This window comes from Scyliorhinus torazame, chromosome 25 (assembly GCF_047496885.1).
Source record: "Scyliorhinus torazame isolate Kashiwa2021f chromosome 25, sScyTor2.1, whole genome shotgun sequence".
Classification (NCBI taxonomy): Eukaryota; Metazoa; Chordata; class Chondrichthyes; order Carcharhiniformes; family Scyliorhinidae; genus Scyliorhinus; species Scyliorhinus torazame.
This window is the reverse complement of record NC_092731.1, coordinates 43,345,522-43,358,490: the sequence shown is the minus strand read 5'-3', so window position 1 is coordinate 43,358,490 and position 12,969 is coordinate 43,345,522. Positions and strand designations below refer to the sequence as shown.

Here is a 12,969-nt window from a genome sequence, read left to right as displayed (position 1 = left end):
TGGCCAAGCATGTCTCACCAAACCGAAGTTCCTCGTTAGTATAGTGGTTAGTATCCCCGCCTGTCACGCGGGAGACCGGGGTTCAATTCCCCGACGGGCAGAGTTTGTCCCTTACCAGAAAAAAATTCGGAATGATTTTTTAGAATTGGTACATCGGCTGTCGAATCCGCCAAGACACACCGCCCCAGAGATGCAATCAACAGTGCGGAATTGAGACCGCTCATCAAAACCGCCCGCACCAATATATCTGTGCAATGCATGGGTCAGCGAAACGGACACATTACCTTCTTCATTTCCCATATTTGCCCCTGTAAAAGAAAAACGCTGCCTTCAACATGCGCCATTTGTCGCACACGATATGCACTCGCAAAAATGATACAATTAAAAGAGATTTCTCCAACGGTCAACTCAACCAACTCGTGAATAATAAGACAATCAAGCAGGATCGGACAGTGACTCTCAGCGACTGGTTAGGAACAGATTCGCCGATACAGATGACCTGCACCCCGCGATATTAAACAACGGCCTTCGAATCGCGATGAAAATGCAAAAACTGGACACAAAATGTATAAATTTGATGAACCGGATCATCTCCCAACTCGCATCAGCCTCATTCCAAGAAATGTCTTGTAAAGTGACGCATAGTGGACCCTTCTCAACCGTGGTTCCTGAATTTGTCTTTCATGTCTTCTTTGCTTCACTACTCTGTCTATTATTACGAAGTGAAGGGGAACGAAATCTCATTGACAGTGTACTGAATATCATAATTGCCCCACGCAGACCCAGTCCCTCAGACACTGTGCCCTTGGCCGACACACTTCTGACACGAATGTAACCAGCGTCGACGTGATTCGTGATTTTGGAACCTGCCGATCCCATCTCTCTTCATACTGTGTCGTGATGGTGAACAAGACAGTTTAATTCAATGTGTTTTCTGGGAAAAGCAACAATACACATCTCCGGATTTGCACAAAAGTCTGATGTATAATGTTGCTTGCTGACTATATAAGTAGTGGCCCTGTTTAGGCAACTGGTTAATTGAAATCGTTTTTACTTTACATGGAGCCAAACATAATTTCCGATATAATTTTTGCGGAATCTCATGCCACTGGAACTGATCGCGTGAATATTGCTGCCATTAGCCCGCCTGCAGATGTCAGGGTCTGAAGTGAACAACCGCCTCAATATTTACAGCTCAATACACGCGGAAGTGTTTGGGTGATCCTGCATCCAGTCTTCCAAAATTAACATGGGACGATCTTCCTTTCCACATGGTATTGAGTTGCCGTGATTTTACTGATTTCACAGACAAATCAAGCATCTTCAGTAAATGGAGTGATTTCAGAAGCGCAGAAACCCTCAGTTGGCCAAGCATGTCTCACCAAACCGAAGTTCCTCGTTAGTATAGTGGTTAGTATCCCCGCCTGTCACGCGGGAGACCGGGGTTCAATTCCCCGACGGGCAGAGTTTGTCCCTTACCAGAAAAAAATTGGGAATGATTTTTTAGAATTGGTACATCGGCTGTCGAATCCGCCAAGACACACCGCCCCAGAGATGCAATCAACAGTGCGGAATTGAGACCGCTCATCAAAACCGCCCGCACCAATATATCTGTGCAATGCATGGGTCAGCGAAACGGACACATTACCTTCTTCATTTCCCATATTTGCCCCTGTAAAAGAAAAACGCTGCCTTCAACAGGCGCCATTTGTCGCACACGATATGCACTCGCAAAAATGATACAATTAAAAGAGATTTCTCCAACGGTCAACTCAACCAACTCGTGAATAATAAGACAATCAAGCAGGATCGGACAGTGACTCTCAGCGACTGGTTAGGAACAGATTCGCCGATACAGATGACCTGCACCCCGCGATATTAAACAACGGCCTTCGAATCGCGATGAAAATGCAAAAACTGGACACAAAATGTATAAATTTGATGAACCGGATCATCTCCCAACTCGCATCAGCCTCATTCCAAGAAATGTCTTGTAAAGTGGCGCATAGTGGACCCTTCTCAACCGTGGTTCCTGAATTTGTCTTTCATGTCTTCTTTGCTTCACTCCTCTGTCTATTATTCCGAAGTGAAGGGGAACGAAATCTCATTGACAGTGTACTGAATATCATAATTGCCCCACGCAGACCCATTCCCTCAGACACTGTGCCCTTGGCCGACACACTTCTGACACGAATGTAACCAGCGTCGACGTGATTCGTGATTTTGGAACCTGCCGATCCCATCTCTCTTCATACTGTGTCGTGATGGTGAACAAGACAGTTTAATTCAATGTGTTTTCTGGGAAAAGCAACAATACACATCTCCTGATTTGCACAAAAGTCTGATGTATAATGTTGCTTGCTGACTATATAAGTAGTGGCCCTGTTTAGGCAACTGGTTAATTGAAATCGTTTTTACTTTACATGGAGCCAAACATAATTTTCGATATAATTTTTACGGAATCTCATGCCACTGGAACTGATCGCGTGAATATTGCTGCCATTAGCCCGCCTGCAGATGTCAGGGTCTGAAGTGAAGAACCGCCTCAATATGTACAGCTCAATACACGCGGAAGAGTTAGGGTGATCCTGCAACCAGTCTTCCAAAATTAACATGGGACGATCTTCCTTTCCACATGGTATTGAGTTGCCGCGATTTTACTGATTTCACAGACAAATCGAGCATCTTCAGTCAATGGAGTGATTTCAGAGACGCAGAAACCCTCAGTTGGCCAAGCGGGGCTCACAAATTCAAAGTTCCTCGTTAGTATAGTGGTTAGTATCCCCACCTGTCACGCGGGAGACCGGGATTCAATTCCCCGAGGAGGAGAGTTTGTTCTTTGCCAGAAATAAATTGGTCATTTTTTTTTAGAATTGGTACATCGGCTGTCGAATCCGCCAAGGCACACCGCCCCAGAGATGCAATCAACAGTGCGGAATTGAGACCGCTCATCAAAACCGCCCGCACCAATATTTCTGTGCAATGCGTGGGTCAGCGAAACGGACACATTACCTTCTTCATTTCCCTCATTTGCCCCAGTAAAAGAAAAACACTGCCTTCAACATGCGCCATTTGTCGCACACGATATGCACTCGCAAAAACGATACAATTCAAAGAGATTTCTCCAACGCTCAACTCAACCAACTCAGGCAGGATCGGACAGTGACTCGCAGCTACTGGTTAGGAACAGATTCGCCGATACAGATGACCTGCACCCCGCGATATTAAACAACGGCCTTCGAACCGCGATGAAAATGCAAAAACTGTACGCAAAATGTATAAATTTGATGAACCGGTTCATCTCTCAACACGCATCAGCCTCATTCCAAGAAATGTCTTGTAAAGTGACGCATAATGGACCCTTCTGAACCGTGGTTCCTGAATTTGTCTTTCATGTCTTCTTTGCTTCACTACTCTGTCTATTATTACGAAGTAAAGGGAGGCGAAATCTCATTGACAGTGTACTGAATATCATAATTGCCCCACGCAGACCCAGTCCCGCAAACACTGTGCCCTGGGCCGACACACTTCTGACACGAATGTAACCACCGTCGACGTGATTCGTGATTTTGGAACCTGCCGATCCCACCTCTCTTCATACTGTGTCGTGATGGTGAACAAGACAGTTTAATTCAATGTGTTTTCTGCGAAAAGCAAAAATACACATCTCCTGATTTGCACAAAAGTCTGATGTATAATGTTGCTTGCAGACTATATAAGTTGTGGCCCTCTTTAGGCAACTGGTTAATTGAAATAGTTTTTAATTTACATGGAGCCAAATATAATTTCCGATCAAATTTCTGCGGAATCTCATGCCACTGGAACTGATCGCGTGGATATTGCTGCCATTAGCCCGCCTGCAGATGTCAGGGTCTGAAGTGAACACCCGCCTCAATATTTACAGCTCAATACACGCGGAAGAGTTTGGGTGATCCTGCATCCAGTCTTCCAAAATTAACATGGGACGATCTTCCTTTCCACATGGCATTGAGTTGCCGTTATTTTACTGATTTCACAGACAAATAGAGCATCTTCAGTCAATGGAGTGATTTCAGAGGTGCAGAAACCCTCAGTTGGCCAAGCGTGGCTCATCAAACCTAATTTCCTCGTTAGTATAGTGGTTCGTATCCCCGCCTGTCACGCGGGAGACCGGGGAGAGTTTGTAGCTTACCAGAAAAAAATTGGAAATCCTTTTTTACAATTGGTACATCGCCTGTCGAAACCGCCAAGGCACAGCGCCCCAGAGATGCAATCAACAGGGCGGAATTGAGACCGCTCATCAAAACCGCCCACGCCAATATTTTTGTGCAACGCGTGGGTCAGCGAACCGGACACATACCTTCTTCATTTCCCACATTTGCCCCTGTAAAAGAAATACGCTGCCTTCAACGTGCGCCATTTGTCGCACACGATATGCACTCGCAAAAACGATACAATTCAAAGAGATTTCTCCAACGGTCAACTCAACCAACTCGTGAATAATAAGACAATCAAGCAGGATCGGACAGTGACTCGCAGCTACTGGTTAGGAACAGATTCGCCGATACAGATGACCTGCACCCCGCGATATTAAACAACGGCCTTCGAACCGCGATGAAAATGCAAAAACTGGACACAAAATGTATAAATTTGACGAACGGGATCATCCCTCAACACGCATCAGCCTCATTCCAAGAAATGTCTTGTAAAGTGACGCATAGTGGACCCTTCTGAACCGTGGTTCCTGAATTTGTCTTTCATGTCTTCTTTGCTTCACTACTCTGTCTATTATTACGAAGTAAAGGGGAACGAAATCTCATTGACAGTGTACTGAATATCATAATTGCCCCACGCAGACCCAGTCCCTCAGACACTGTGCCCTGGGCCGACACGCTTCTGACACGAATGTAACCAGCGTCGACGTGATTCGTGATTTTGGAACCTGCCGATCCCATCTCTCTTCATACTGTATCTTGATGGTGAACAAGACAGTTTAATTCAATGTGTTTTCTGGGAAAAGCAAAAATACACATCTCCTGATTTGCACAAAAGTCTGATGTATAATGTTGCTTGCTGACTATATAAGTAGTGGCCCTGTTTAGGCAACTGGTTAATTGAAATCGTTTTTACTTTACATGGAGCCAAACATAATTTCCGATATAATTTTTGCGGAATCTCATGCCACTGGAACTGATCGCGTGAATATTGCTGCCATTAGCCCGCCTGCAGATGTCAGGGTCTGAAGTGAACAACCGCCTCAATATTTACAGATCAATACACGCGGAAGTGTTTGGGTGATCCTGCATCCAGTCTTCCAAAATTAACATGGGACGATCTTCCTTTCCACATGGTATTGATTTGCCGCGATTTTACTGATTTCACAGACAAATAGAGCATCTTCAGTAAATGGAGTGATTTCAGAGGCGCAGAAACCCTCAGTTGGCCAAGCGGGGGTCGCAAAATTGAAGTTCCTTGTTAGTATAGTGGTTAGTATCCCCGCCTGTCACGCGGGAGACTGGGGTTCAATTCCCCAACGGGGAGTGTTTGTACCTTACCAGAGAAAAATTGGGAACAATTTTTTAGAATTGGTACATCGGCTGTCGAATCCGCCAAGGCACACCGCCCCAAAGATGCAATCAACAGGGCGGAATTGAGACCGCTCATCAAAACCGCCCGCACCAATATTTCTGTGCAATGCGTGGGTCAGCGAAACGGACACATTACCTTCTTCATTTCCCATATTTGCCCCTGTAAAAGAAAAACGCTGCCTTCAACATGCGCCATTTGTCGCACACGATATGCACTCGCAAAAACGATACAATTCAAAGAGATTTCTCCAACGGTCAACTCAACCAACTCGTGAATAATAAGACAATCAAGCAGGATCGGACAGTGACTCGCAGCTACTGGTTAGGAACAGATTCGCCGATACAGATGACCTGCACCCCGCGATATTAAACAACGGCCTTCGAACCGCGATGAAAATGCAAAAACGGGACACAAAATGTATAAATTTGATGAACCGGATCATCTCTCAACACGCATCAGCCTCATTCCAAGAAATGTCTTGTAAAGTGACGCATAGTGGACCCTTCTGAACCGTGGTTCCTGAATTTGTCTTTCATGTCTTCTTTTCTTCACTACTCTGTCTATTATTACGAAGTAAAGGGGAACAAAATCTCATTGGCAGTGTACTGAATATCATAATTGCCCCACGAAGACCCAGTCCCTCAGACACTGTGCCCTGGGCCGACACACTTCTGACACGAATGTAACCAGCGTCGACGTGATTCGTGATTTTGGAATCTGCCGATCCCATCTCTCTTCATACTGTGTCGTGATGGTGAACAAGACAGTTTAATTCAATGTGTTTTCTGGGAAAAGCAAAAATACGCATCTCCTGATTTGCACAAAAGTCTGATGTATAATGTTGCTTGCTGACTATATAAGTAGTGGCCCTGTTTAGGCAACTGGTTAATTGAAATCGTTTTTACTTTACATGGAGCCAAACATAATTTTCGATATAATTTTTACGGAATCTCATGCCACTGGAACTGATCGCGTGAATATTGCTGCCATTAGCCCGCCTGCAGATGTCAGGGTCTGAAGTGAAGAACCGCCTCAATATGTACAGCTCAATACACGCGGAAGAGTTTGGGTGATCCTGCAACCAGTCTTCCAAAATTAACATGGGACGATCTTCCTTTCCACATGGTATTGAGCTGACGCGATTTTACTGATTTCACAGACAAATCGAGCATCTTCAGTCAATGGAGTGATTTCAGAGGCGCAGAAACCCTCAGTTGGCCAAGCGGGGCTCACAAACTCAAAGTTCCTCGTTAGTATAGTGGTTAGTATCCCCACCTGTCACGCGGGAGACCGGGGTTCAATTCCCCGAGGAGGAGAGCTTGTTCTTTGCCAGAAATAAAGTGGTCATTTTTTTTTAGAATTGGTACATCAGCTGTCGAATCCGCCAAGGCACACCGCCACAGAGATGCAATCAACAGTGCGGAATTGAGACCGCTCATCAAAACCGCCCGCACCAATATTTCTGTGCAATGCGTGGGTCAGCGAAACGGACACATTACCTTCTTCATTTCCCTCATTTGCCCCAGTAAAAGAAAAACGCTGCCTTCAACATGCGCCATTTGTCGCACACGATATGCACTCGCAAAAACGATACAATTCAAAGAGATTTCTCCAACGCTCAACTCAACCAAGTCAGGCAGGATCGGACAGTGACTCGCAGCTACTGGTTAGGAACAGATTCGCCGATACAGATGACCTGCACCCCGCGATATTAAACAACGGCCTTCGAACCGCGATGAAAATGCAAAAACTGTACGCAAAATGTATAAATTTGATGAACCGGATCATCTCTCAACACGCATCAGCCTCATTCCAAGAAATGTCTTGTAAAGTGACGCATAGTGGACCCTTCTGAACCGTGGTTCCTGAATTTGTCTTTCATGTCTTCTTTGCTTCACTACTCTGTCTATTATTACGAAGTAAAGGGGAACAAAATCTCATTGACAGTGTACTGAATATCATAATTGCCCCACGCAGACCCAGTCCCTCAGACACTGTGCGCTGAGCCGACACACTTCTGACACGAATGTAACCATCGTCGACGTGATTCGTGATTTTGGAACCTGCCGATCCCATCTCTCTTCATACTGTGTCGTGATGGTGAACACGACAGTTTAATTCAATGTGTTTTCTGGGAAAAGCAAAAATACACATCTCCTGATTTGCACAAAAGTCTGATGTATAATGTTGCTTGCAGACTATATAAGTTGTGGCCCTCTTTAGGCAACTGGTTAATTGAAATAGTTTTTAATTTACATGGAGCCAAATATAATTTCCGATCAAATTTCTGCGGAATCTCATGCCACTGGAACTGATCGCGTGGATATTGCTGCCATTAGCCCGCCTGCAGATGTCAGGGTCTGAAGTGAACACCCGCCTCAATATTTACAGCTCAATACACGCGGAAGAGTTTGGGTGATCCTGCATCCAGTCTTCCAAAATTAACATGGGACGATCTTCCTTTCCACATGGTATTGAGTTGCCGTTATTTTACTGATTTCACAGACAAATAGAGCATTTTCAGTAAATGGAGTGATTTCAGAGGTGCAGAAACCCTCAGTTGGCCAATCGTGGCTCATCAAACCTAATTTCCTCGTTAGTATAGTGGTTCGTATCCCCGCCTGTCACGCGGGAGACCGGGGAGAGTTTGTAGCTTACCAGAAAAAAATTGGAAATCCTTTTTTACAATTGGTACATCGCCTGTCGAAACCGCCAAGGCACAGCGCCCCAGAGATGCAATCAACAGGGCGGAATTGAGACCGCTCATCAAAACCGCCCACGCCAATATTTTTGTGCAACGCGTGGGTCAGCGAACCGGACACATACCTTCTTCATTTCCCACATTTGCCCCTGTAAAAGAAATACGCTGCCTTCAACGTGCGCCATTTGTCGCACACGATATGCACTCGCAAAAACGATACAATTCAAAGAGATTTCTCCAACGGTCAACTCAACCAACTCGTGAATAATAAGACAATCAAGCAGGATCGGACAGTGACTCGCAGCTATTGGTTAGGAACAGATTCGCCGATACAGATGACCTGCACCCCGCGATATTAAACAACGGCCTTCGAACCGCGATGAAAATGCAGAAACTGTACACAAAATGTATAAATTTGATGAACCGGATCATCTCTCAACACGCATCAGCCTCATTCCAAGAAATGTCTTGTAAAGTGACGCATAGTGGACCCTTCTGAACCGTGGTTCCTGAATTTGTCTTTCATGTCTTCTTCAAGGCACTCTATCATTAACTGAGTAGATCCCGCCCCGATTCGATCAACCAAAATGCATCACTTCACATATTTCTAAATTAAACTCCATCTGCCATTCATTGGCCCACTGGCCCATTGGTCTATACCACGTTACAATACTAGATAACCTTCTTCACTCTCCACTATGTCACCAATATTAATGTCATCTGAAAACCTACGAACCATGCGTCCTAAATCCTCATCCAAATACTTAATAAAACAAACAAATAACAGTAGACCCAGCACTGATCCAAATACTTAATAAAAGAAGCAAATAACAGCAGGCCCAGCACTGATGCATGAGGCACACCGCTGGTTACAGACATCCAGTTTGAAAAACAACCCTCTACAACCACCCTTTGTCTTCTATCGTCAAGCCAAGCGTTTCACCCTATTGGCTACCCCACACTGGATACCGTGCGATTTAAACTTTTGCAACAACCTACCATACAGTATCTTGTTAAAGGCCTTGCTAAAATCCATACAGATAACGTCGAATGCACTGCCCTCATCTACCTTCTTGGTTACCCCTTCAAAATACTGAATCAAATTCGTGACACATGATTTTCCAATCACAAAGCTACTATGACTGGGAGAGAGAGAGAGAGAGAGAGAAATAGATGATAGATAGGTAGATAGACAGACAGACAGACAGACAGATAGATAGATAGGTGGACAGATAGATAGATAGATAAATAGATGATAGATAAATGGATAGGGTAGATAGATAGGTACAGAAAGAGAGAGAGAGAAAAAATGAAACTCCTTCTGTCGTTTTACTCTTTATTTCTCCATCCTCTTTCTCCCCCACCCTCTTTGTCTCTCACTCACTTTCTCTCACGCTCTTACTCTCTCATTCTCTTTCGCGCTCATCCCCTTTCGGTCTCAGCCTCATTCTCTCTCAATTTCTCTATCTCTCGCCCTATTTCTTTACCACCCCTTTACGCCCTTACCCTCATTCTCTCTTGTCCTCTTCCTCTCACACTCTCTCTTTACCTCGTTATTGCTCTCTCATCATCTTTCTCCTCACACTCTTTCTCTCTCACCATCTTTTCTCTCATGCTCTGTTACTCCACCCACTTTCTCTTTCGCCCTCTTCATATTCCACTCTCTCTTTCTCTAATGACATTTATCTGAAATGAAAAATAATGAAAATCGCTTATTGTCACAAGTAGGCTTCAAATCAAGTTACTGTGAAAAGCCCCTAGTCGCCACATTCCGGCGCCTGTTCGGGGAGGTTGGTACGCCCTTTCTTGTGCCAGCACATCATAGTTTTAGTGTGTTGTCAGCTGGAGGGGCAGCATCCGTTCGAGGCGCTGTATTAGTTTTCATCGCTTGATTTGCTTTTGCTGCTCGACAACGTGTTGTTTTTTGCATCAGCTGCAGGCTCTCACTCTTCTGATGTGTTCCAATGTTGCAATTCATTGTCTCGGTTTGAGGAGCTGCATTAAATTTACTGTTGCAATAATTTTCTTTGGCGTTTAAACAGTTTGGATATTTAATTCACTGGAATGCGCACTTTATGAACACACTATAATCAAATAAAGGAATTGTTTGAAGTTAGAGAGGCTGCTGCAGCCCACAGTGCAGTAGACCTACCCAGATAAACAAATTAACAATTGGAATTGAATCACTGAATGGTTGCAGTTAAAGAGGCAGCAAGACCTCAGTTTGCAGTGGAACAACGTTGGAAACACACTAACAATTGGAACAGAACCGTCACAGTTAAAGTGCACCTACACCAAGAGTGCAGTCGAAACCCATCCGGAGAAACAAAATAACAATTGAAACTGAATCACTGGGTGGTCACAGTTAAAGGTGCAGCTAACCCCAGAGTGTAATGGAACCACCCAGAAAAACACACTGAGTATTGGGACTGATTCACTGAATGGTCACAGTTAGTGATGATATGGAGATGCCGCCGGAGGAAGGAGCAGTGCTCAGAAAGCTAGTGATTCGAAACAAACCTGTTGGACTTTAACCTCAGTAAGAAGTCTTACAACCCCAGGTTAAAGTCAAACAGGTTTGTTTCGAATCACTAGCTTTCGGAGCACTGCTCCTTCCTCAGGTGCTCCGAAAGCTAGTGATTCAAAACAAACCTATTGGGCATTAACCTGGTGTTGTAAGACTTCTTACTGTTCTCACCCCAGTCCAAAGCCGGCATCTCCACATCAGGACTTTACCCTGGTGTTTTAAGACTTCTTACATCTAGCGGCATTCCTGAGTGCACTAGAACCACTCAGAGAAGCACGCTGGAAATTGCAGCTGAATCATTGAATGGTCATGGTAGCACAATGGCTAGCACATTTGCGTCACAGCTCCAGGGTCCGAGGTACAATTCCCGACTTGGCTCATTGCCTTTGCGCAGTCTACCCGTTCTCCCAGTGTCTGCGTGGGTTTCCTCTGGGTGCTCCGGTTTCCTCCCACAGTCCAAACATGTGTAGGTTAGGTAGATTGGCCATGGTAAATTGCCCTTACGTTTGGTGGGGTTACTGGGGACAGGGTGAGGGTGTGGGCTTAGTTAGGATGCTCATTCCAAGGGCCAGTGCAGATTCGATGGGTCCAATGGCCACCCTCTGCACTGTAAGTTCTATGTTTATGTCACAGTTAAAGAAGGAGCTACACCCCAGAGTGCAGTGGGACCACCCAGAGAAACACACTGACAATTGGAACTGAAGCACCCAGTGGTCACAGTCGAGTGACGAATATCACTGAAACAATCTGAGATCTGGAGAGGGGACTGTTGGTGTATGAGTGGACTCCCTCCTTTCTGTTATTATTTGTTGATCAATGTGATCAACATAGTCCAGTGTTTGGAAAGAGGTCATTCACTCCAAAAGTAATATTTCCTTTCACTGAACTCAATGTCGTAATCTGTTTGCTCCTCTATATTAATTCAATAAGTTAAACGATGTTGCAACCTCAATATCCCTGAGGTAGTCCCTCATGGTATAAATTAAAGGCTTTGGAAATATATGACTTCAGAGTTTAAGACAGAGAGACTGTCAACAGCACGAAGGAGCAGGTGACTTCACATTGAATATGGTTCTTCCAATTGATACATCTGAGAAAATATTCTACCCAATTCTAACAATTGTTGGCGTTAACGGTAAGTTATGATCTCCATTGTTGTCCTAATTTGTGTGTGAGTGGCTCTGTGATATTAAACAGATTGAAAAAGTGTAATGCTGATCTCGTGCTCACTATTCTACAGTCAACTGATGAAGGATAAGGCAAATGTCTATGGTTTCCAACTCATTATTCATCTAACACTAAACCTCTGTTTGTAACTCCGATCAATACAGTTATTACATTCAGTGGAATCTTGTATAATGTTGGATTGGATCTCAGTGAATACAATCTCTCTGAAGGAGGATTTAATGGGAGTCAGAAAGAAATCACACTGAATGAGGGTCTCTAACCGCAGTGGAATATGAGAGAGTGAACAAGGATTGTTGGAAGTATCTGTCAGTGTAGAATTGTACTGAATGTGGGTCTCTCACCAGAGTGTGATATTTGATCCAATTATCCATCTATTACTAGGACTACCTATACGAGTCGGATTGTATTGGGACAGGTACTTGACTGAAATAAGGTGATTCTATTTTGAAATAATGTATTGTGGTGTTGAGTACTCGCTTCATTCTATGGAACTCTCTCTCTCTCTCACGATTATATCGTTGGAATAGATTAAAGGCAGGAATAGTTTAGCTGTGCGTTGAAAATGTTTGATATCTATTGTGTGAAGTGAAATATCTCGATATCTCTGTTTTCCATTGAACTGTTCCAACAGAAACAGATATCACCCAACGTCTGACATTTCTTTAAACCCAGAACAGTACAGTATTCTAATAGGTAGAAACAGAGAAATTTACAGTGCAGAAGGAGGCCATTTGGCCCATCAAGTCTGCACCAACCCCTGGAAAGACCATCCCACTTAAGCACCCTTTCCCCGTAACACAGTAACCCCTCCTAAACCTTTTGGTCACTAAGGGTAAATGTAACATGGCCAATCCACCTAACCTGCACATCTTTGGACTGTGGGAGGAAACTGGTGAACCCGGATGAAACTCACGCAGACACGGGGAGGACGTGCAGACTACGCACAGACAGTGACCCAAGCCGGGAAGCGAACCTGGAACCCTGG

General features: G+C 44.5%; 3 non-coding genes across 3 annotated transcripts; all 3 read left to right on the top strand.

Moving 5' to 3' along the window:
* The first annotated feature begins 29 nt into the window (after nucleotides 1-29).
* trnad-guc (transfer RNA aspartic acid (anticodon GUC)) lies at nucleotides 30-103 on the top strand. Its single transcript has one exon. It is a non-coding gene; the product is annotated as a tRNA-Asp (tRNA).
* Nucleotides 104-1,393: 1,290 nt separating this feature from the next.
* On the top strand, nucleotides 1,394-1,467 carry trnad-guc (transfer RNA aspartic acid (anticodon GUC)). Its single transcript has one exon. It is a non-coding gene; the product is annotated as a tRNA-Asp (tRNA).
* Nucleotides 1,468-5,448: 3,981 nt separating this feature from the next.
* trnad-guc (transfer RNA aspartic acid (anticodon GUC)) lies at nucleotides 5,449-5,520 on the top strand. Its single transcript has one exon. It is a non-coding gene; the product is annotated as a tRNA-Asp (tRNA).
* Nucleotides 5,521-12,969: the final 7,449 nt, after the last annotated feature.